Below are 26523 nucleotides of genomic sequence, written 5' to 3'. Positions count from 1 at the left end.
TCTGATGTAGGAGCTGAGAAACTGAATTAGGTGTCCAAGCTCCTACTTTACCACACTAAATAAATGATAATAAAGAACTATTCACTTTCTTATTGTTTTCTGTTGATTAAAAACAAGGTTTTAATTGTATCACATGATAAGAATTAGAACAAATTTTTATTTTGAAAAGGTATATATGTTCTTGAATTTACTGTGTCCTTTAAATTTTTAAAATTGACTTTCATATTTAATAATTAGTATGAAATAACTTTTCTTAGTGTCAATAGTTCTAATAGAAAGGAACATGTCAGAATATAAGAAAATGTGCTTTTCTTGTATCTTGATAAATAATGTTACTATATATTGGTCATTTTCTGTTCCTTTATGTTTTTGTAAGAATCATAAACTTAATCTAGAGAAAAATACACTGAGTTCATCTCCCTCTGCCAAAACTAGATGATTGCTAAAGAAATTTTAATAGATAACATATGCAGAAAAGGGATTTATTTGAATTTTTGGATAATGACATTTCAGATCCTTCATTGTTATTTTTGAATAAAGTAATCTTGAATAAAAATTATGTGTTAGTATAACTTGAAATCAGTATTTCCAAGAAAGATGATGTTTCAGTAAATGAAAACTAGTTAAAATTTCAAAGGACTAATATTGACAAAATTTACTGACTTTTTGCTGGAGAATAAAATTTAAGACTTGAAAAGTGTCCTACTTAGATTTTCACACAGAAAATATCTTATTTTTTGACGTTTTTAACCTTAAAGAAACTTTTGTGTAGTAAATATGGCATTCTGTAATGATTGAGGATTTCTCCCCATGAACATAGCTTTTTTTTAAGGAAATTGTTTTTCATATTTAATCATAAATATTAGTAATTTATTTCACATTTTTTGTGCTTATCAATTTTTAATGAAATATTTTAATGGAAAAACTTTAGACTTAGAAATACTACTTAGTGTGTAGTACTTATTTCTGAAGAATTAACAATATAATTTTTCATATTATAGCTCATATTTATGATTTCTACACTGCTTAAAAAAAAATCAAAGTATTTTTAAGCGTCAGCTCCTGAAGAGGGCAGCACGTTCTAGATATTATTGAATTTCAAGCTCAAATATGACAGCTTTGGCTTTAGTATACTTTTTTTTTAAGAACTAGAGGGAAAAAAAATGGATATTTTTTATAGATGTCTGCTCCCATGATACAATAAGCCAGCAGAAATTCTAGGCAGCTGCAGACCAAGGTCAAAACTGTATTTGATTATTACAAGAGAACATTCAAATTAGACACCTAAAGCAATGTATTTAGAAAGGGAACAACAAAATAGTAGTAAGGAGACTTTCCATGAGGAATGTGTTTTATCTTAATACTGTAGATAACTTTTCCTATTGGCAGTGCATTGACTGTCAAAACTACTAAAGGGGTTAGAATTAATTATCTCACTTCTTGCACATTTCATCTCAATTGCTATGGCAACATTCAGTTGCCTCAGCAGCAATGCACACTTTAATCAGATAGTTCCTCCTCATTTCTCTATGAGCCAAAACTGTGTAGTCAAATTTACAGCCAAGTCCTGATAAATCTGATAACACTTCTTACAATTTAATGGGCAACTTGCCTCCACCCACACATATAAATATTTTCAGAGAGGTCTGTAACTATTGGACAAGTGTAAAACGTGATAAGAACATACACTTAGATTTTCCTACTTTGATTTTTTTTCTATTTCTGTCACTATTCTTTATTAGAAGTTTTTCACAAATTCGAAACTCACTCCAGCAAGTCACTACCATGGGTCACCTGACCTCAGTAGGAGAGACGATGAGTAAAGGGAACCACCTCCAACATTCAAATGTCAACCCTCCTCAAGAGCCTATTGAATTATTTACCTTTCATCTGAACATACTTTGAATTGGTACATCAAAGAGCCTTTTTCTGTTTCTTGAAAGCAGGTAAGAGAAGGAAAGGAAATAATTCAAGACAAAGCAAAATCTGATACAGGAAAAAAACTGCAGAGTATCAGACTTAAATGGGGGGCCAAGCATGAAGAAAACTTGGTTAAGCTTCAGTAACACAGCAATTTGAATGAGAAGGGTAAGCCCGGTGCCTTAAATTGTTGATGTCACTTGGGTGAGCATTAACCATTTATGTTGTTCGACAAATATCCCTTTAACATTTCGCAAAGGACTAGGGAAACCTTTGTGGGCATATAAGGAATATTCAAACTGTCTTCAAGTCTGATTTGAAGTGTTAGCTTACTGTATTTTTGTAAATGTTCGGAATTTTGCAAAATAGTAACTATATTTTAGTTTGATACTATGTAATAAAAATTATTTTGAATGTAATTAAGAAGTAAAGTGATCCTAACAATTTTAGTGGCTGCTAAAATTTGTATTTAGATAGTAAGCATTTTATCTTGAATTTGTGATAGTTCTCTGGCGAGAAATTCTGCACCAGTAGCTGACAGTAGTATTTCAGCATGAGTTTTCAGTCACTACTTAGCAGTGTCTAGTAAAATTTTCATTAACTGAGGCAACCAAAAAGAGGCTTTTCTGTAGCTGAGTCTACAAGTCCAACATTTTAATAGAAATTCTAGATTGCATCTTATGTATTACAGACTACTAAACATAGCATTCGATCAAAACTTAACCAAACATCAAAAATATTACTTAAAATATAGGTCATATATTTTGAACTTCAATTGAGCTGATTATTAGCAGCTTATGTTCCAAATGTGGTTATTGAAAAATTAACTTGTCATTAAGGATGAAGTCTAGAAGCCATATAACCTTAGGAATAGCTGAAGGAATAGGAGATGTTTAATTAAGAAGAGAAACTTATACAGGAGGGGAAGCATGGACCCTATCTTGAAATATTTGAAGGTCTTATATAAAGGAGTCAGTGAGTGTCTTAGAAAACTAAGACAAATGATAGACGTTCCAGAAAAGTAGATTCCAGCTGTATATAGAAAAAAAAAAAAACTGAAAACCATTAGAATTACTTAAACAATGGCACGAGCTATGAAGCAGCAAGTTCCTTGTCTAAGCATATTCCATGAACTGTTTGCATATGAACCCTATTTTCTGTTGCTTGAATTCTGGGACAATGTTGTAAAAATGTGGTAGAACCACTCCACAAATTTAGATCTGGGAGTTCAGATGAATCACTTCTTAATGAATTTTTCAAGTACCAGTGCTTTATGTTGGTATGGAAACTTCGTAATGACCTGCAAACAGCATATTCAGCAGCAAGTTTGTAAAGCCTACTCTGGAGAAATGGTCTAAATGAGAAAAACAAACAGTTTCTAGCGAAGAGTCATCTAAAACCTCCAAGGAGACATGTAAATTGGTCCTAAATGGCATTCCTTCAAGAACCTCAGGAGATGCCAGGGAATGACTGGAGGCGAAGCATGAGTTCCCCTTTCGGCCTTGACTTGTCTTTTCCATCTGAAGCTGGGGTGCTGCCAGACAACGCTTATACCACTGCCTATGTTAGACTTGTTACCTGGATGAAAGGAAGATTTTGGAACTATCCTCAAACTTTGGATTCACTTAAGAAGTAATAATTGCTCAATTAAGTGTCCAGAGCTTTTCTTCTGTACCCAGAGAAAGTAAAAGTTAACGAGAAAATTGCACATACTGTGGGAATGCTCATCTTCTGCAAGATTAAGTTGTAACCAATTTGAAGGTTATAAATATAATGAAATTGATGATTCTTGAATTAAAGTAATGTGTACTTTTTGCGCAACATTAGATCCTGTAAAGTTCTAGCTTATGTTAGCGGCAATAGTCTTTTTAAACTTAGTTTGGCTTTGAAGTTTCCTTGTGTGATCTCACTCTCAAATCACACTGAAGGACCCAAGGGCCTCACAGTTATCTTGCATAGTATCCAACCTTAATGTGCTGTTGTTGGGAGCGGGATATCTTTCGAAGAATGGCTATCTACCCGAAGCATCTGTTTCTATCTAAAAAGCTGATAAGTGGTTTTACAACATCAAGAAATGTTAACTTTTATTTTTGCTCTCAAAGAATATGCAATGTCACATACTTCATTAAGTATTTTATCTCCCCTGCCCCTCAGGGCCTCTGCAAGTCAAATCTTTACAGTATGCTGTTTAAAATTCCACCTGCTGAGGTTTTGCTGGCAAATGGTCTTGAAACTTGTTTCCAAAATGCTCACTCACAAAAGCTTTTACTAGCCAATTCCATTTGGTTGGCTGTGCTCCAACAAGTATCTGGTGAACACAAACATTAGTTACAGAGAAACAGAAATTTCCATGGCACCCTGGAGGAACTTTTTGATCCAAAAGACACTACTAGTAAACCAAAGTGTCATTGCAAATTCATCAGCGTTTCCTTGTGTCATGAGTAGCAGTAGGGGGAAAGGGCTGCATTTGTGCGATGGTTGTTCCATGTGTGTAAACCTAGTGCTCAGCTTGAGATCAAAGACTGTCTTCAATCAACAAGTATTTATTTAGTGCCTACCATGTCTAAAACTTACAGACTCACAGAAGGACAAATAGGAGCTATTTTAAAATTCTGAGACTTGTTAAATGAATGAAGAAAGACACATTGCTGGCATATTAAAAAAAAAAAAAACTTAAATCATCTGTAGGATGTGAATGTAACATGAAACAATTAAAGCACGGTATCTCTGTCTTGTCTCTGTCAGTTAAGATGTTAATCTATTTCAAGCCACAAAAGGTTTTAATATATATCAACAACATTACTTCCTTCATTTAAGTAGCTTTACCCAAGAAAAAGCACAAATCATGTAGCTTTACCCGATGTAGTCCTGCACCCCTACGTCAACCCACTAGCATTTCTTGCCTGTGGAGTTTAAGGTATCTCTGCTGAACCGTCAGTACTTTAATCATGAGCTTAATGAGGGCAGGGTAAGTCTGAGTTTTTGTTTGCCAGTGTGGCCAGTGCAACAGTGCCTGGTAAACAACTAGAAGGATTCAGAAAATGATCAGTCAATGAATAATAAGTGACTAATAAGTAAGGAGAATAAAATGGTGTTGACCTAAAAGAAGACGTATTTAGCAAGGTTAGTGTAGCATGAAATGGTCTTAATTTGATGGAAGATGTAGGATTTTTTCACTGGGCCTTCAAGAACAAATGGGATTTAAATAGTAGGTGGCAAGGAAATAAGTTATTTCTAGTGGAGTTAAGAACATGAGCCAAGGAGTTGCTTTGGATGCCGAGATATTAGTGAAAGGACTTAACTCTTGATGGGATTGTGGGCTGTGTTATGGGTTAGTGATTTTTTTGTTGTTGTTTGGATTAATAGATATTATACAAAAGTGTTTCTCAAGGTTTTAATTTGCATACCTGGGGACCTTGTTAAACTGTAGACTTTAATTTAGTGGGTCTGGATTGAGGTATGGGATTATCTATTTCTGACAAGTTCCCAGGGGATGTTAGTGCTGGTGCTAGACTCTGAACTGCAAGACTGCAGAGGATCCTTAAAGTGGGACAGGGTCATTTGCCCTTGATACAGCAGGCATTCGAGAACTACCATATGTTACGGCATGATGAAGACTGCATTTGGGAAGATTAGTACGTCCAACTCATGAGAAGTCTGCTAACGAAGAGAGAATGTGGCTACAGGAAAACCAGCTGGGGGGCTGTCTTACACTTTATCTGCATATTTCACAGATTTGGTGCTCAACTACATGTTGGTGGATTAGTTTGTGGTCATGGTCAATCCAAAAGCACTTTCTCAGTGGTGGAATAACTGTGGGCCCCACTGACTTTTTGAAAACAAGTCAAATTTAGGTAAAACATGTGGGGATCCATAAATCCTCTTCCTCTCCTCTCCATCTGGGAAAACTGTATTCATTCTTAAAAAGACTTGAACTATCAGCTCTTCTGTTCTTCTCACACTATAAGATTGTAATTATGCCCTCACATGTATCTCTCAAACTCTGATATTATTATAACATAATGATAATGAGGATACTTAGCAATAGTACTACAACTAGTGTTTTCTGAGTGCTTATTAATAGCGCCAGGCACATTACCAAGCATTACAGTTAAATCCTTATAACCATGCTCTGAGGAATACTGCCATTATCATACCCATTTTTACAGATTTAAAAAAGTGTCCTTGTGTGCCCTGTATGGTGCCAGGCACATGACATCAATACATTTATTCAGAGAGTGAGCAATGAAAATGTTCTCTAAGAAATCATGGATTTCTTAATGCAGCTTCTATTTTTGTATGACGTCTTTGTCTTGTTCCTTGATCTCCAATAATTGTAATAATGGCTAGGAATTAGTGTCTCCTATGTCCCGGGTACTACTTTAAGAAGTTTACAGGTGTTGTCTCATTTAAAGCTCGTAACAATCCTACGATTTGGGTGTTATTATTACCCTCATTTTACACATGAAGAAAATAAATCATAAAGAGGTTAAACAATTTGTCTAAGTCTCCATTGCTATAGAGCAGGAGAACTGAATTTTGAACCCACTGTACTGTGTTACTGATTTTAGCCTAACATGTCCTTAGTAACATGGAATTCTGAGTGTTATATTAAATGAATACCATAAATGTCTTCAAATTATAATATTTGGGAAAAGTTAATATTCTCACAAAGTAAGAAAGAGTACATGAAGTTCCAGAAGAGTTAATGTCACTTTTTGGCTTCTGTCAGCTCACCACCAGCCTGATGAAAAGGAACTCCCTGAGGCTGGCAGCCATAAAGACCCCGGGGCAAAATCTTTTCGATGAAAGGCCAGCAAATCTCAGATAACCTGGGCACAGACTTCTCACCTCTCCAGTCCTACTCCAACCCCCTCACACCACAGCTCAACCCCACAAAAGGAGAAAGAATATTCCCCAAACGGGGAAAGGCATATTCAAAAGGTAGTCTCCTTTAAACTTTTTTTACCTTTAGGGAAAGACTGTCAGCTCCTGTGATCCCTTGCTAGTAACAGGAGTCATAATCACAATCTTCCAGACAGTTTAAGTGTGCCAGATATAGCAACAATTATTACCTAACTGACCAACTAAACTAATGATCAAACACAAGTAAAATATTCCAATTTATTCCACTATAGGAAGGTAATATTCTAATCTAAGTTTTCAACACTTACATTCTAAATTGTCAGATTTGATATTACAATGTCATAGTTTCTGAAATTATGCATTTTCATACATTGTTTTAAAGAAAAATATCCCAGTATTCCCACAGCATCTTAGCAGTTGGCACATTACTTGTTATGTTAGTACTGATCTCATTTTATTTATCCCTGCACATTATAATATTACATAATAAATAGCATTTTACTTCATTTCTTTTTAACCATGCAGTGATCATTGTAAAATTGTTCTTTTCCCCTTTTTTATAACTATGTTGTGGGGAAATACATTAACTTTCAACTTATGTGTTTATTTATATCAATATGGACTCATGGATACCCATTGTATCCAGTAGGATGTAACCTGCTGTTACTATGATTCATTTTGATCTTCAGATTGTCTCAGATACGGTCAGTGTGATTCCCTTTAACTGACTTTTTTTTTGACATGTCCGTGGCAGTGTATGAATACTTCCGTACTTTTGGCATGGTAAGATATTCCAGGCTCATTTTGTATTCTTCATGCCCCACCTGAGGAATCAGCTATTTCCCCAAGGAGTCTTAGTTTTTTGTTTTTTTTTTTTTTCAGTTGAGAATGGTATTCAGAAGCTGAGATTTGGGAGGAAGGTGTGCCCACTGTTTTGGGTGTATCCTTGTTCTCAGGATCTGGAACTAAGGAAATATATGTATGAAAAAATTCATGTATTTATATATCTTTCTCTACATATGTACCTATATTAACATCTCTGTTTATCTCTGTCTCTGTGAGACACCAGGAGTTCACACTGATGTACCTCCATTTCCAAACCAATGCCACAGGACCCAATGCAGTTTCTCTCTTTCCACAGCTGTAACTACTTTCTCCGACAATGAAACCCCTATCTCCCAGTTATCCTTAATATATTTACCTATTTGATCACTCTCCCTGTGTGTAACCATTGTCCTATTTTTGCTAAACACCTGCCCACACACACACACCAACCTCACTCTCCTTGGGCCCCAACACTTCTCTTTAGGCTGCTGGGGCTGTCCCCTCTCACACTCCCTGTGCGTGCTGACCTCACTTGTCCCCACTGATGGATTTAGGACTAAATTGTTCAGGAAAGAAAGGGAAGAAAGGAGAATAAAAGGAAGGGGAAAGGAAGATGAAAAAGAAGAGAATGAGAATTTGAAATACTTCTAAATTGTTTACTTTTCTGCTTTGTGGAGTCTAATATTACTGCATATTACATATTTAATTGAAAAATGTTCTTTTTATTTGAGTAACTAAAAACAAAAGTAATAAGTCTGCTTTAACCAACTAGACTTCACATATTTGACAAATATTTATTGAGTGCCTACTCTGTGCCAGTATAATAAATTTTAGTAAAAACCCAAGTAACAGTAGTTCTCAATTAATCAATATAATTTACTTACTTGCTTTTCAGGGAAATAGGCCAATCATGAGAAATCACACCCAAATTGAAGATTTATTCAAAACAGGGTCACTCATGAAGTCAGTATGGATTTTACAGTAACTCCGATCACTTATGTATTATACTATATAATAAGAAATGATATTCAGAATTATGACCCTAAAAGAGAATATGAAATTCAATCATGATTGAAATATTGCCATATTCACTACAGGCATTTTAGAAATCTTTTTAACAAATGTAGTTTTATTCAGTTAATCATGAAATTATAGTCCCCAAACAGCCAATTTCTAATTTATTTATTCACTCAAAGGGTATTTATGGCGGGCACACTTTTAAGAAAATAAAAATCTATCAAACTCTGTTCTTATGGCACTTACTATCTAGTGAGGGGGAAAAAGACAATAAACAGGTATTCCAGATTAATATAAGTGCTAAGAAGAAAAAGAAATATGAGAAAATGAAAGATGAGTGTGAGTGAGTGAGGTGATAGTAGGTGAGCTGTTGTAGGCAGATGCTTAGATTTTTTTGTCATCAGTTTGTCATTTTATCTAGTGAGATTATCTTTCTCAGAATCAGAAAAATATTATTATCATATTTGTTTGCTGATTCTCTTTATGTTTGGGCCAAATTTATAGTGAACTATTAGCTGCATCTAAATCATTCTGTAAAGACTGGAAAGTGAATGAGATAGACAAAAGCTATAAATCTTCCTATTGTTCATTAGCCACTTTCCAGATAAATATGTTTCACTAACTCCCACAAATAGTGGCTCTGTTTTAATAATTTAGATTGCAAACCTGGTCCAAAAGTCTTCTATTATTCTCAAGCAAAAATTGGTATTTTATTTCTTAGCTCAATAGGTATATGTCTACTCTTATGATTCCATTATAAATTTAAATTACCAGTTAAGAGGAAGGAAGAGTAAGAATAAGAAAGTGGCTGAATTCTAAGAGAGATTAGTAAACAGAAGTTAGTAGGGAGTATCCATATGTAAAAGAAAGAGGTTCAGGACCAAGGAAGTCTAAGTCCTCGACTGAACTCTCCCTAGTTCTTGTTGTGTAACTCTGGGCAAATCACTCCTACTTTCTTATCTCCAGTTTTCTCTTTGGTAAGATAAAGATGCTAGCTTGTGTCTGCAGTCACCACTTATAAACAAGATCCTAGAAATAAAACAAACAAAAAAACCCCAATAAGAAGTCTACTGATGCTATGTATTTCCACACACACACTTTCCCTCTCATCACACACATGTATGCTATGGAAAGAAAAATTATTTTTCAGTCAAATAAGAGAATATGTCGAATACTCAATTATTAAATTTCCTTTTCACTAAGATTACTGTTCTGTTCCTTTCAATTCTTTCAAAAATTACAATAATCCTCTCAAATGACAACATTTGAGAAAAAAAGAAAGGGTGGGAGAAAGAACTATAGTATATTTTTCTTTTGATCTTTATTTATTTATTTATTTTGGTAGCGTTCACAAAAGATGACTCAGCTTAATCATTTGGATTTCACTTATGTTCAAAAAAATTTTGTGGAAAAAAAATCCTGGGACATTCTACATTATTTCTCAAATAAGTACTATTTAAATTATAAGTTTGAATTCATTTGCTTATTCTTGAAGAGTAGCCAAAATAACTATTATACTATTTGAATTATTGGAAAAAGAATTCAACAATGAGGTTTATTAACTACAATAATATTTTGACTTTTATATAGTACATTCATTCACAATAGAGACTACGAAATATGCTTATGATTTTTCTAGTTCATTCTCAAGGCGTTTTATAAAATATAGATCAAACAGTTTTAAAAATATTTGTTTCTTTTACTCATTTTGCCTTTATAATATTTAACACACTACACTTTCAATTTTAATAAATATTTCTTTTTAACATACACCAATTTAAGTATACCAATTTTAATATCATACACATATAATTGCAAAGGCACAGCATCCACAGGCAAGGAGTGCAATTGGTATTTTAGAAATCAAAATCAAAGCAAAAAGCTTTCCACAAAATAATCAGAATATACAAATAACTCTGAACTTTCATTTTATTCATCCCTGCACATTATAATGTTACATAATAAACTGCATTTTACTTTATTTCTGTTTAACCATGCAGTACTGAATCCATTGAAAAACTTCCTCTGATACACCGACACGCTTTTCTACCCCTCTGAATTGGTGAGCATGGGAATGCTCATTCTTTTGGCCTCAAGCCATTTTATAAGGTAAACAAAGTCACAGGAGGATTTATCAAAACCTCATGTGCAAAACCGTGGATGGCAAATTTGAATGGGAGGGAGAAGCAGCTCAGAGACCTTGTAAGCAGGTTGATACAATATATTAACACTGAGCAGCCTAGAAACCACAGGACAGAGGGTTGTACTGCAGGGGTCTTCGCTGTAAAGCTACATTTTCCCCCTTATAAATCCATCAATACTATTTATGTATTTTCACATAAATTTGTATTCCAAAGTGGAATCCTATTATCTTTCACAGGGCTATTATGAAGGTAAACTGAGACCATATCCACACAGTGACAGCAAGTGTGTACTAACAGCTGTACTCTTATTTTAATTGTATCCATCCATTTACTCTTCGCAACAAGCTGTACCTAGTAGACTGAACCATATGAAACTGCCATTTCTATATATGAAACACACTTGAATATCAGCAAAAGTATATTTCAACCTAATACTATTTGTTTCTCTCAACTTACAAATGAAGAAACAGGGGAACAGAGGTTAAGCAATTTGCTTAAGGAGAATCACTCTTTTTTCCATCTTAACGATTGAGGCATCTGAGGCTTGAGAAAGAATAAGTAACTTTCCCCAGGATACACAGCTACCTGCTTCTCAGAGAGATACATCAAGAGAGATTGTATCTATCTGCCCATGCACTTTGTAAATTTTATATTGTTAAAAAAGTTTTTGTTATTATTATGAAGTCTTCTCTTCCTAGCTTCACAATGGGCCTTTCATAACCCAAAGGGAATGTGCATCTAGTTATCAAGACAAAAGGCTTTCATACTTATCCTCTTCTGAGGTGCTTCCCGTTTGAACTGACAGGGTGAGTTGCAGTCACCCATCCCTGGCTTTTTCTGTTATCAACCCAATGCTTGATGATTAAGGTGCTGGAGTACTTTAGTTTGTTCTCAAATTAATTTCTGTGCTGTTCTTGGAACAAATGAGGTGCAAGGGTTATTAGGGATAACATTTTTAAAATGTATGAAACATTAACATCTCTTAACTAGCACACAGATAATCTTCAAACGTAATGTCACGTGATTCAGTTTGAGTTGGAACCAGGGGAGGGTATACAGAGAAGAAAGAGAAACCTCAAGAGGGACATGATTGTTCTATTTTGCCCTTCTGCTCTATTTTCAACGATGTCTCAGATACTGCCTTGCCGTAAATTAGGCACTTTGAGGCATTATCTTTGGTTTTTGTTCACTACGGTAGAAGGCCAGGAAAGACCATCTTTAGCCCTGGAGTCGAGAACACTAAGATCTTTCTTTGCCCCAAACATGTGCTGCCTTTCCAACAAAGTACTTCAATCCTATTGTTGGTTTCTTTGTAAACATTTCACCTACAAGAGTAATATATTTATGGTTCTCCTGGACACAGAAGGTGTAGTGGTTACCAGTGCCTGCCTCAGGAGTCAACCTGTGTTTGAAATCAGACCTATACTTGAAATTTCTGCCACTTAACTACCTGTGTGACTTTGGGCAAGCTGCTTCACAACGCTAGTCATCAGTTTTGTATTTATAAAATGAGGATTATATTAGATCCTACTTTATACAACTTACAAGTATTTTCAACGAGACAATGTGAGGAGTGTTTAGGACATTGCCAAATATACCAAGTATTTTAGAGGATATTGATTTCTCATGACATTTTGAGCATATCTTAATTTAACATTTAGAAACACAAGTGCTTTCACATGTTCATAGAATGCTTAAACGTCGATCGGGAATTTAGGTTAATTTCCTTAAGAACTGATTCATCATACTCCTTGCCATTTATCTTATCCCCACTTTATTTCCTAGATATATCTTTAACTTTCCACTTGCCAACATTTACAATTTTCCCAGAATAAATACACTTCATCACTGGTTACATCTATCCATGTCCTTTCCTTTCCTTCAATGTTGTAATGCATTTCACTGTGTCTTCTTACCACTCATTGGTAACTGCTGTATTACCAAAACAGTTATCAGTTGCTAACACAGAGTAGCTACAGTGGGTGCTTTTCAAAGCACAGAAAAATTGTGCCCTAAAACTAAAGGTGGCGAACTAGAGAAACATACAAAAATAAATTAAGATCTACTCACTACTACATATATATGGCTACAACAACAAAAACTGCATGTGGATATTACACATGGTGACAAGGAGCTCTATCCTAGAAAAAAAGTGCAATGTGCATTCTAAGTCACAGTAAGTTAACAGAAGACTGTTACCTCTGATTTTTTTTTTCTTTCTCTTACGGAACCTTTTAATTACTGCATTTCTAATGCACTTAGATTTGCCAGTAGTTCTCCTTTTCATTCTTCTAATAATAGTTCCTAAGGTACATCCTATAAATTACCCCTTTCTTTTCCCTTTCCCTCTTTTCTTTAAACAATTCTGAGAAAGAGAGAGAGCGAAAAAGCAAACTGTAATTTTAAGTAACTCTTTTGGATTAGTTCATGTGCTCTTTAAAAAAAAAAAATCTCTCACTGTCATTAGCACGGCGCTTTCCTGCCCCCATTCTTACACATGCCAATTTATCCGCTGCAGCCATTGCTGCTGGCCTGCCGCTTTTCTATTAAGGCACCAACTCTAGACAAACAAGCCCTCTCCATTCATTCTCTACATTCTTTACTTCTTTAACTTGTTCTAATTCCAGGTTTCCTCTAAGGACCCTTAATTTCAAAACCCTTCATTAGGCTGGCCTTAAGCACTTCAGTCTTTCTGTTTCCTTCTACTCTGCAAAAGGCTAGCTTTCTCCCCAAACTCATTTGTTCAGCTTCGTCTCTTAACCTTCTTACCTCTTACATCACTCTTTTGCAAGGACAGTTCCCCCACTCTTTTTTTAAGTTCTCTAAGCCCTGTTCCTCTTTTCTTTAAGATACTTCTGGAAATCTCCCTTCTAGATTAAGCAGAAGAGATAAGCGTTACTACTAAACCAGCCAAACAATTTAAGAGATGACTATAGGTCCTCTTATACATTTGACAAAATGACAACAAATCATTTTTCAGAAATTCTGGGAAAAACAATTACTTGAGGACAGAGAAAAATTCATGGTAAGAGTGACTGCATGGCAAATAATTCAGTGCAAGAAGAATAAAAATTTTCTTTCCCAAAGATGAAGACATTCATTCATTTTTTCATTCATTCATCCCATAAATATCCCTGATTCCCTGCTATGCTAGGGCCTTGAATACAATAATGATCCTAACAATAAAATATCTCTTTCTGGAGTGTTCATTTATTCATTTATGAAATGTCATTTTTTTGTTGCATTCTTTACTTCCATCCTTAACTCTTTACAGGATGCCTTTCAAAGTCAAGCAAGGTATCAAACACTTGACTTTAAGGGTGGAACTCAATGCCATCGCTCTCAAAATCCTCAACCAGGGTAGTTTACAGTATGATAATAAAAGGATGGATTTGAAAAGTAAAATGTTTTCATCTCACTTTTCCCTCTCCTGCTTTTTCCACTAGCAGAGGAAAGTGCAAGGCTTTGCCAATGTGAAGGAAAGAGAGAGAGCCGTGCGTCGGATGACACACCCTTAATGAGTGAAGCTGTTTGGGACTCCTAAGGAAACTGCATGTAAATAACTAATTATGGTTTATATGTTTTTACAGATTTGGTTTGAAATTACCTTTTTCATGCTCAACGAACTAGGTAGGGAACATATTATTCCCAATATCAAAGAGGAAAAAAAATTAAAAGTCGTACAGCTAGCAGGCAAAGGCAGGACTGAGGCTGAAACACAGGCTTCCCAAATCCTGGCCCAGTTTTTTTTTTTCCATTATATTATAATACATACGTCTGTCTTTTAAAAATGCACATGCTAATATAAACCCATGGCAGTAAAACTTCAGTCTTTTGTCATACAAATAGTAAGATACATACCACTTTCACAGTTAGCTTATGTTTTATATATTTCACAGATAATGAGATATTTGAAAACAAATTAAATTTTTATCAAAATCCTTGGCAAAGTTTGCACTTTCCTTTTGTGTGTTCAATTTTTTGATAAAATTTTAATATATATATATTTTATATTACAGTAGGAAAAAAGCATGTATACTTTGATTTCAAAGTGAAGTGAATTTTGAAATTCTGAGGCATGGCTCTGACATCAAAGATATTCAAATAATCACCACACTGATAACATTAACTTGATTAAATATTGCAGTCCTCTTGGTTAGAAAAATTTAAAAGTTGTCTTCAGCTGATTTCCTTACTTAGAAAAATACAGGTTCTAAGGGGAATTCAGTCAAGGACTATTAGCGTATCAGCTTTTAAAGAAAAAGCAGAGGCTTGTGTAAAATTCACGTGCACCTTTAAATTTTAAGTGCAAAAGATCCCAAGTCTGATAAGAAGTAAAGGCAGTACTGATGACATTTAATTGAATGTATCTAATTATTATGTTTGAGTATGATCATTACTATGTTAAAGTTGATCTATGGATCCTGAAATAAAAAAACTCCATCTCCCTGAACTGTGTCCCAGTGGTCAGCACTCAAAATGCTAACATATCCTGCCCCAAATGTCTGTTTTCTAAAGGTGAGTCTAAATTCAAAGGAAATCATAAGATTATTTTTCGTGGGCTTTTCTTTTCCTTATAATATACCTTTCTTTATCATTGGTTCCTTTTTTGCCCATTTTGTGTGTGTGTTTTGGCCTCACTCTTCAACTCCATTTCACTCTAATTTATTTTACCCTTATTTTATAACCTGTCACTTTTCTTAGAATTCCCTTGTCCCATCTTCACCGGAGATCAGCCTCGAGCCAATAATACGCAAAAGGGGTATGAGGCCACGCAGCGTACTGAAAACGAAGCACTCTGCCGTATGCAGGTTTTCCATATGAAGACTGCCTTTCTGTCTTTCTTTCTCCTCTACCATGCCTTTCTCCATTTCTGTTCCATTATCAATCACTCTGCTTTTCCGCACTCAGCTTGCAGGTTTTGACCCTCCTTCTCTACTGCTCTCTTTGAGATCTCACCTCTTTCATCCCTTTTGCTGTACTGCACGCCTTTCTCTTCTCAAAAGCCCCCTTCCTCTGTTCAGAGCAGCTGCTCCTCTAGATCATCTTATCTAGCGAAGGCATGTGAAGGAGAAGGCCCACCAAATGGTTTAACTTTCAAATACTGAATGTGAAAGCCGGCTGGAGCTCCAAGAGCAAGTCTGTATAGTACAGACAGTAAGCACTGTGGGCGCTCAAAACCTTTGAGTCATGTCCTTAAGTATGTCTGGACTCCATCTCTGTGGCTGAATAACCATGTGTTTGCCTCAACATTGTTAGGATTATTCAGTGCAATTATTCAGGTCAAAAGATATTGACATTGTAACAGAAACATTGCCACGCCAAAAAGTTTAACTTCGTTTCATAAAAATAACAAAAAGTAAAAAATTGGTTTGAAGTTATACTGTGTTAATGGCCACTACTCAGAGCTCAAAAATAAGTTGCCACTTCAGACATGGCTACTAAATAGACTAGAAGTCCTATTCAAGGATGCCAGAAACTCATTATGCTTTGGCCTGAATCAAATAAGCCTTAAAGTGGATATGCATCCAGCAGTGCTATGTGCTCAGTAGGCATTTAATAAACTCCTGTTTAGTAGATGGAAATAATAAGAATTTTGTCAGAGAGTCATCTGGAAGAAAAGCACATTGACTAGACTTTTTTCATTAAAGTGACTTCACCCTAAGAGTTCCCCTGTTGAGAAACTGTAGCCTGGCTGAGATTTGCTTGGTGTGCGCAGTTGAGTGAGTCTAAACTTGGTATTTCTAGGGCCTCTGATGAGATGAGGCTAGTATCTCTGCTGTTTACTTGCTTTATTAATCAGTAAGTATTTATCAATCACCTTTAGCAAGTTACCTCATTTTCTACTTTTCTCTGCTTCCCACAGGGCAGGGCTGGAGTAGAAAAGAGATTAGTTCACATTATGTTCCAATTTAAACAGTTAATAAGACCTTACCCTGGTTCCTTCTCACTGCTCCAGGTCAGGGCAATTTTTTTTTTTTTTTTTTTTTTGAGTGAGCTGATGGTTTTGTATCTAAGAGCAAATAGATTGACGGACTCTATCAAGCTATTAGCAATTTACTGAGCACTAGTTATGTGCCAGCACTGTTGTAGATGTTTACATAAATGATTTATTTTTAGCCTCCTGACACATCTATCTCCTTTTCACAAACATGGAAACTGAGGTACCCATCGGTTAAATAATTTGCCTAGGGTCTTGCAGCAAGTGGTGGAGTCAGGGTGGATTTGCACTCTGCAGTTTGACTCGGGAGACTGAACTCTCCACAACTAAGGTTGCCCTAGTGTAACTGAGTTAATTAATTCAACTCTTGTTGTGTGAGGTTGTGGTTTTGTTTTGTTTTGTTTTCTGTCTGCCAGACTTGCTTCGCTGGATTGGGTCATGCTGAATAGATTGCCTTGTCTACAGTTGCCAGCACAAAAGGTCTTTCTGCGAAGCTCTTTCTTCTGGCCTGATTATTCCAAAAGCAAAAGCACCAGCATTACCAGGAGGGCACTAGGCTGCTGGTGTCTGGGGCAGCAGGCGTGGAGAAGCACCCGGTGGAATGAGTGACAGCAGAAGTACCTGGAGCCCTATAACCAGGTTAATTGTTGTGAAGACAGAATCTAGAGAAATGATCACTCAGGTTAGTAGGTTAAGGATCCCAGGTAAACAGCACAGAGTTCAGGGCCTAAGGTGAGCCAAGACAGCTCAAAGAAAATGAGGTCAGAAACACAGGTGTTGGATCACCAGACTGCATCAGGAAAACGGGTAGAAAAATCACACCACAGTTCAGTCTCACTATGTTGAATGGGGAAAGGTCAAACTGCTAGATGAGTAAGAGAAAGAACACCCCGCTGCACTCGGTGGGGTCTGTTCTGTAGCTCACGCTAACTCCCACGGCAACCCCTTTGTGCCTAGCCTGCCTGCTCTTTCTGCGAGGTTCTGACGGTGAACACCACGAGCGTAATCACTCATTTCAGCTCCAGCTTCCTTCACTGGGGGAGCTACAGCCAGACTTCTGTAGCAAGTTTTCATTTTCCACTCTACTGTTTCATTAACCTTCCCTGTGTTGGGCTGTCTACTGATGGAGAATTAGATTGCGACTGAAGAGCTTCTTCAATAGTTGCTGAATGTAACACTAGAAACTACTGTAAAAGGATAAGGGCTAGCTGACGGAATCTGTCATTCTTCCAGTCATGAGAATTAGGACCCCAGGTAAGGGAGATGTTTGTTGGCGTATTGCTTATCAGATAGCATACCATTCAATCTGGACCTCAATCCAGACTGGGCCAAGCTGTTCGACAACATAAAGACATAATTGGACAATGTTACACATTCTCTGCACTGCGAGATACAGCTTGTTTATTGTATGACATCGTTATTTATATAAATTTAGTTCTGAAGCCACTCTGATCTGTCTTACTGGACTGTTTCAAACGTTGAATTCTAACCTGGGTCTCGGTTTGTCTGCAAGTCTTTAGTTATACCCAGCATATCAAAGGATACTCCGATAATTTCTACAATAATATCTTATAGAGTAAATATATTCGGGGCTGTGGAATTTGGACATCTTCGAGTTTTGAACTTATAAATAAACATAGATATTTATTGTTTTAAATTTTGGCTTTTTTGGGAAAGTTTCTTTTCAAGTTTTAATGAGATAGAATTGACACACAGCACTGTGTAAGTTTAAGGCGTACAGCATAATGATTTGACTTACATGCATCATGAAATGATTATCACAGTAAGTTTAGTGAACATCAACCATTTCATACAGATACAAAATTAACGAAAAAGAAGAAGTATGTTTCTTCTTGGATTGAGAACTCTCAGATTTACTCTTTTAACAACTTTCATATGTAACATACAGCAGTGTGAGTTATATTTATCATGCTGTGCGTTACATCCCTAGTACTTATTTATCCTATAACTGGAGGTCTGTACTTTCTGACCGCCGTCATTCAATTCCCCTTTCCCCCACCCCCTGCCTCTGATCTCTTTTTCTATGAGTTTATTTTTGAAGTATAATTGACCTACAATGTTAGTTCCTGGTACACAGCAAAGTGATTGGTAATTCCATACATTTAAAAAAGATCATGGACCATGATAAATTCAATTACAATATGTCATCCTACAAAGATACTAAAAAGCTATTGACTGTATTCCCCACACTGTACATTTCATACTTGTGACTCATTTATTTTGCAACTGGAAGTCTGTACCTCTTAATTTCCTTTACTTTTTTTTTAGTTTCCCCCAAGTCCCTCCCCTGTTTGTTCTCTGTATCTGTAATTCTGTTTTTGTTTTGTTTTGTTTGTTCATTTGTTTTGTTTTTTAGATTCCACATGTAAGTGAAATCGTACAGCATTTATCTTCCTCTATCTATCTGACTTATTTCACTTAGCATAATACCCTCTAGGTCCATCCATGTGTTGCAGAAAGCAAGGTTTCATTCTTTTTTTTTTGGCTGAGTTACTATTTCATTGTGTATATATGTGTGCATATATATGTGTGTGTGTGTATATATATATACACACACATCTTTCTTATCCATTCATCTATTCATGGGCGCTTGGGTGGCTTCCATATCTTGGCTACTGTAAATAATGTTGCAGTAAACAGAAAGGTGCATGTATCGTTTCTAATTACTGTTCTTGTTTTTTTTCAGATAAATACCCAGGAGTGAGTATTTATATAATTATAAATAAACACAAATGTACATTGTTTTAATTTTAAAGGCCAGACCTGAAAGGTTCTAATTGCCAGGATGACTAGAAGCTCCATGGCTAGTGTCCGCCTGAGTATTTAGTGAAATTCTACTTATGCACTCAGATCATGCTGACAGCACTGAAGGCTCTGAGGGGATGCAGAATAAATGTATCCCCTGAGCTTGACGTACATAAATATGTGAAAACATCTGAGCCACAATGATATTTCTTCTTTCGTGGTTCAGACATGTATGTTAGAAAATCTGGGCTCTATCAACACAGTGAAAGTTATCAGTTGGAGTCATGGTGAGGAGTTGAGATTGATGGAGTCTCTCTAGGGCTACAAATGGAGAAGAGGAAAAACTTATAAATGGACGGGGCAAGAATGCTCACATAAAACTCCAGCTGCTATTCCTGATCTACTTGTCCTCAGTGACCACTTATTCTCTGTTCATGATACTCAGAGTCCAGAACAATGAAGAAGCAACTGGGATCAGATTCAGGTTACCAGGTACAGAAATCTGAACCTAAGGGAAAACTAAGGTTGCAAACTGTACATGACACTTCAGACCTATGCCAAGAAAGAGCACATTCCGGCCCAATAATGAATTTACTGTAGGAGAGATTGGGTTCAGTAGAGCCTTGAGGGAAGGAACAAATCTTAGGAACCCCAGAGGATTAAGGATGGTTGATTAGAGGATTTCTGAGATAATATATACCTAGTATATTACCTTGCACATGGGGGTCATCAGCACATGGTAGCTTTGTTTATTATTCCCCTATATCAATGCCTGTATTAATTTCATGTGGCTGTCACAACAACAACAAATCACAAATAGGTAGCTTAAAACAACAGAAATGTATTCCCTCACAGTTCTGAGGTGAGAAGTCCAAAGTCAAGCTGTCAGCAGGGTTGGTTTCTGCTAGAGACTCTGAGGGAGAACGTGTTGCATGCTGCTCTCCTGGCCTCGGTAGCTGTCAGCAGTCTTTGGTGTTCCTTGACTTGCAGACACATCGCTCCAATCTCTGCACTGTCTTCACATCACCTTCCCTCTGAGTCTCTGTGGGTCTCTAATTCAGGATGATCTCATCTAGGGATCTTTACCTTAATTACAGCTTCAAAGATCCTTACTTCAAATTAAGTTCACATTCAGAATTTCCAAGTGGACATTTCTATTGGTGGAACAATGTTCCACCCGCTATAAAATATGTTGTTAGCTGAACTGTTATCCCCTCAATATTCATGTGTTGAAACTCTAAACCTTAATACCTCAAAATGTGACTGTATTTGGAAATAGGGCCTTCAAAGAGGTAATTAAGTTAAAATGAGGCCATTAGTGAGCCCTAATTTAGTCTAACTATTTAGTGTTTTTATTAGAAGAGGAAATATGAACACAAAGAGAAACACCAGGAACGCACACGCACAGAGGAAAGGACACAATGTGAGGACACAGTGAGAAAGTGGCCATCCGCCAGCCACGGAGAGAGGACCAGAAGAAACCAAATCTGCTGGCACCTTGACTTGGACTTCCAGCCTCCAGAACTGTGAGAAAATGAATTTTTGCTGTTTAAGCCACCCAGTCTGTGGTATTTTGTTATGACCACACAAGCAAACTAATATGTCATAAAATCAAGGATTGGCCTGTTTCCTTTACTTTCTTTAGGTGTCCAGCAGTTTACACACAGAATCTGACTCCTTACAGTGTGGTTATGAACCCCATGTTTGTCGTGGTCTTACAATGTGAGAGAAGCTCACCTTCCCTCCTGCTCAAATACTGCTTGGCATGCCAGGCAGTGTCACCTTAACTGAAATTCTGTTTGACTTCGTAGCTGAATTAAGTGAAATACAGCGAATACAGTCAAGTATCTGATAACTGAAATTCTACAGTATCTCAGGCCATCATAATGAATATTACAATTGTTGTGAAATCTAGAAAATACAGAGGATTTAGATTACAGAGTACTGGAAGTTTCTTTAAAATAAAAATCCATGATGTAAGCTTGTTTTGTTGCAATCTACCTTTTCCTTTTGTAAGTTAAATTAAAAAAAAAAAAAAAAAAAAACCAAGTAAATTGAAAACTTTGGCTAATAAAATAAAATTCCTAAGACATATACATGACGTTCTACCTCATTTCAACTTAAGAGCCATTTTACTTGTATATTAAGGCTATTCTACAATCTTCTATAAGCAAATTCTAAAAGTTAGCCTTCATTAGCATGAAACATTGCATCTTTTAATTCATTGGCTTCAAAAAACCCTAAACTCCTAAGTGTTATCTTTTCAAACTAGTGCATGATTAGCACACCTGTCATTTTAGTTCATTGTTTTATTGCTTTTGTAAAGAGCTGAGGGATTTTTATGAAGGTGCTAATCTTATAGTATATTTTTAATCACCAATTCACTTATTGTTATCTTTGTCATTAAAAACAGCACATCTGTAAGCGTATGCTGGCATTCAAATAACACACATAAGCAATTAGCAGTAAATATTAATAATGATACTGGTGAACTCTATGGCAAGAATGACCATGTTAAAGAACCATATAGTTCTCTCAAGCTTTTCTCTGACAAGTATAATTTCAGATATTTTGATTGCTGAGATATTTATCTGATGTATTTCTTACGGCTAGCGTACCTGGAGATTTTAGGGCAATACATCAGCTAGTGCTCGGGGGTGGATCTCCCACAGTACCCTCCTAACAATACTGGCAGCAGGTAACATTCCTTTCCTCTGTGTCTACTCTGATCTGCTCCAAGGTCAACATAATAAATATGTGGTCCACTCCTCGATTCCCTTTGAAAATATATGGATTTCTCATAGTTACTGTGATCTACATGTTCCTTTATGGTGTTAACAGCAATAAATAAGTTACCGAGAAAAGCAAGAGACACAAGGGCTAGTGGTACTTCATTCTCTATGGCTAACGTGTGCGCTTTGGAACAATACTTGATAGCATCATGATTCAGTTGCCTTGAACGGATTGTCTTGATCTGGACTGTGAGCTCTATAGGGGCTGAGTCTCTCCCTTATGCTGTGGTATCTCAAATGCCGAGCACAGTGCCGGCCACCCAGGAGGTGAGCAATTAGTAATTTTAATAGGTCAACTACCGAATACCCAAACTGCAAAGTGTGTCACCACTCTTCATTGGAAAAAAATATTACATAGTTGCTTAGTCAATAGTAAAAAATGGTACTGAACCCTGTCTGGCGAAATTAAAACCAAAACCAAAAAGCACTTAAGCTTTGTTGCCTCCGGCTCAAGCAAAGCTTTGTCACGATGCAGAGAGGAGAGGAAGCATACACACATCTGCGAAGTAAGGAAGCAACAGTAATTGTACGTATATAATCTGTGATATATATACCACAAGGCATAAAGACGTTCAAACTGAATATGTGAGCGTGGTATATATGCTGTACCCCCAAAAATGATGACAGAACATTTGCAGTCTTACTCAGGAAGTCTCTAGAGGAAATGCAAAATCAAATGGAGTTCATTGTGAAAAGTTCTTGGAGGAAATAAGTTTTGCATAAAATTTTGAAGGAGGTGAGAGTTCTCATTTGGTAAACACAAGTACAACATTGGGAGATCAGGAAGCCACTGTGGGAACTTGAAGTGCCTGATGGAATTAAGGGGAAAAATTAGGTGGGACAATTTTCTAATGAACTCATGTAACATAGAAACATTTAAACAGGAAATTCTGATATAGTATATGTACAAATGTTCTAAGAATGTATTAAACATAATACACTGGTTCATTTCTGTAAATAATATCCTTGGGCCCTGGCAGGAGGGAAGCTGGCTCAGATAATGGCTTCCTGAAGTCAAATTGTTGCACTTGCCTACACAAGCCTACTTAATAATCTTCCAAAATCTAACCACCTGTGAGTGAGATGTTGAGGAAGTAGTAATAAATAAACTATTTTACTGCACCTCAGGGAAATGTACTCATAATTTTACCCTAGCTGAATCACGGGAAGGGAACTGTGATACCTGAGACATTATTTTCTATAAAATCACAGGCTTCGTATACATTAGGTGAAGTAGAGAATCAAGTCGATCAATAACGTTGAGTAAGGAATAAAACAACAAAACAAAACTTCTCCCTCAATTATCTGAATCATTAAGGTGAGTTTTATAAAGCGCAGAATTTGTAGACCAGTAGTTCTCATCTTGTTCGAATAAGATAAGCAGTTTGTTGGCTGAATAAATAGCACGTTTTGCACTTATTTTTTGAATAAGTGTAAGTGTTATGATAATAAATTAGAATTTCATTTACACATATTTTTGAGCGCACATATAGCACACACACAGCACAAACTGCTGCCTCTGTAGATGTGGGAGCAGTTCTCAGAAAAGAGGGGTTGGCTAAGGTAGTTCAAAGCGTCTCAAAAGGTGTTGGTTACAGTGTTCCTGATTTGGGCTATTGTCTGCTTTGTTTTTCAAACAAAACTAAAAGTGGAGCTCTTCCACAGTGCTTTCTGATGTAATATGGTTCTTCTAACTGGAAAAGGTTGGAGACAACTGAGCTAGGCAACTGCTTGGCTCTGCGCTGACAGTTGTGACTTTCTAGGATCACAGGATTAGAGAGCATCTCAGCAGATTTGACATCTTTGGCTGCCTTTGTGACTGATGCTCATCACAGTGGCCAGAACCATGATGAGACTGTCCCCATCAGTCATTAAGGAAGGCTGTCATTTCACGCATATTGCCACAATTTGAGGTTGTATCTGAGTAGTGGAAGCAATGGAACTGCAACATGGCCAATCCCATAAATTTAGCCATTTGTCATATATTACATGATCTCGAGTATATGGCCAGAGTGATGGGTATTAATGATGGTGATGGCTTGATTTAAATAGTTTACAGTTCACAGGTGTAACTCAAATCTAACTCATTTTCTTTATCTTAAATTAATCCTACTTAGGACTGGGAAGATTAAATGTGAGAAATTACTTCAATAAGGAAGAAAAAATTATTTATTTATCTCATAAAAGAGTTAAACTACAATAAAATCGAAGGGGGAAATATAAAAATTATGAAATGCAAAGAAAATGAAAATATGGAAGAAATACATCATCAAATCATTACTTCTGATGGATCATTTTGCTTAGCATAGGCAGCACAGTTAACATTGGATTGTCTCCAAATATGCTTGAAATGTGGCATTGCAAGACATAGGTCTGTTTATTTAATTTTTCCAAAGTCTGATAGTTTTGAGAAAAAAAGTACTAAAAGAAAGTACTAAAAACATGCTAGCTACAGCATCCTAGTTGAAAAATAACTGTAAGTAGAAACCTATACTTGGTAGAACGAAAAATAAACTTTAAAAAAAATTTTTGTGTTTTGGAATCAAGATCTCGGATGGACAAGCGGCAAAACACTTAGGCTGAAAAATAAATATAGAGATGCTTAGCCATAAAATTGAAACTAGATTTTAAAAAACCCTGATTATTATAAGTGATTTTTAAACTAGTGATGATTGGAAGGCTTTTTAAAAAGGTATACTCAAGTTAGATTCGTGAATGATTACATAATATGAGCCACTTTCTACCTATCTTTGTATCCCAGCACGTAAAGAGTGCAGGCACAATGTGACACGTGCCTTTTAGGATGTTTACTAGTCCTAACCCTCTTCTCTGAAAAATAGTCGCATCTCTAGAGTGGCTACAAGGTCCCATATTTGAACTAGGCGGTCCTTCCCCGTCATCATAGCAGATTGGACTGGGGACGAAGGGAAGAGAGATACCTGCCCCAAGATGAGTGGATGTGATTCTCTCTTTAGAGAATTTGGAGCTGAAGCACAGTTAATTCAGGGCTGAATTAGGAACAGATGTAAAGCCAGTTCAGGGCCATGCATGTGCATGTGCTGAAGCAGAGAAAGTCACCTGATAGAGAGGAAGGAAAAGACAGAGACAGAGACAAACAGACTAAGGGGCCGGGGCCAGGGCAAGAGCAAAGGGGTGAGAGCACGAGAAAAGCAGATGCTCAGTGAAAGACAGCCCCCATGAAATGCCCTTGTTCTGCAGGTCCTGGTTGTGGTTCCACATGAGGTTTGACTGGAAGTCCCAGCCTTGATTTCTTTGATTGCCCTTGTAGTTTTCACAATGAACTTCTATTATGCTTAAGTATTAGGCTATGAGTTAAGTTTCCGTCATGAAGAAAAGGTAAGGTTCTGCAGAAGCTGGAGGAAGAGCTAAATGTGAGGCAGAGTCACCACACTTTTCTTTTAGGTTTCTCTGTTTGGTGATTCGTTGAAACACAACACCTGCACTTACAGGCTCTTTATGTATTACGATGTAATAATGAGGCAGAGCATGCTTAGTAACTTCTCCAAGTCATATGGTTTCTTAGAAGACTGGAATATGATTTCTAAACACATAATCCTCCTACGAGATTTCGCTCAGTCAAAACTTTAAAATTTCTGAGACATTCAGCCAAAATTAGGCTGCAAGTTTCTTACTCTATAGAACATGTTTTTGCCTAAGTAAGCATGATTTGCTGCAATTTGTATTTCTGATAGAAATAAAGAAGTTAGAACAAAAACCATAATGAGATGCCATCTTCTGTCTACAAAACTGAAAAAAAAAAAAATCCCAGAGTTGATGAGGGTGTAAAGAAATGGTCCATCTCATACTTGGTTTTTTGAATTATAATGGGAACTTTACCAACACGCATTCATTCAACTTGTATTTATTGACTGCATTCTAGATGTCAGACACTGTTCTAGGTACTGAAATTTGCAGTGAGCAAAACAAAGATCTCTGCCTGCACAAAACTTACATTTTTCAAAATGTTTAAAAATACACATATCCTTTTAACCTAAGAGTTGTACTTTTTAGATATATGTATATTTTAGTCACACAATGGGATACACAGCTTTTTAAAGTAACATATTGTTAGGTTAAATATTAAGTTACAAAGGAGTAACTACAGTAGTAGCATTTTCTTATGAAAAATGCATTCAGTACCCATTCACATATGTTTTAAAGTTAAAAGAAATATATACTAAAACATTAATGGTAGGTGTCTTTGTGTGATGGGATTGTAAACAATTTTTAT

The 26523-nt window shown here is 36.3% G+C and overlaps 1 protein-coding gene across 4 annotated transcripts in view; it reads right to left on the bottom strand.

The window, feature by feature from the left end:
• ADGRL2 (adhesion G protein-coupled receptor L2) overlaps nucleotides 1–26523 on the bottom strand; it is a 252564-nt gene that overhangs the window by 204733 nt on the left and 21308 nt on the right. The gene's annotated exons all lie outside the window — the stretch shown is intronic.

Source organism: Camelus ferus, chromosome 13, assembly GCF_009834535.1.
Source record: "Camelus ferus isolate YT-003-E chromosome 13, BCGSAC_Cfer_1.0, whole genome shotgun sequence".
In the NCBI taxonomy this organism is placed as follows: domain Eukaryota; kingdom Metazoa; phylum Chordata; class Mammalia; order Artiodactyla; family Camelidae; genus Camelus; species Camelus ferus.
The sequence above is the reverse complement of the archived record's forward strand: the minus strand, read 5'-3'. Positions and strand labels throughout refer to the sequence as shown.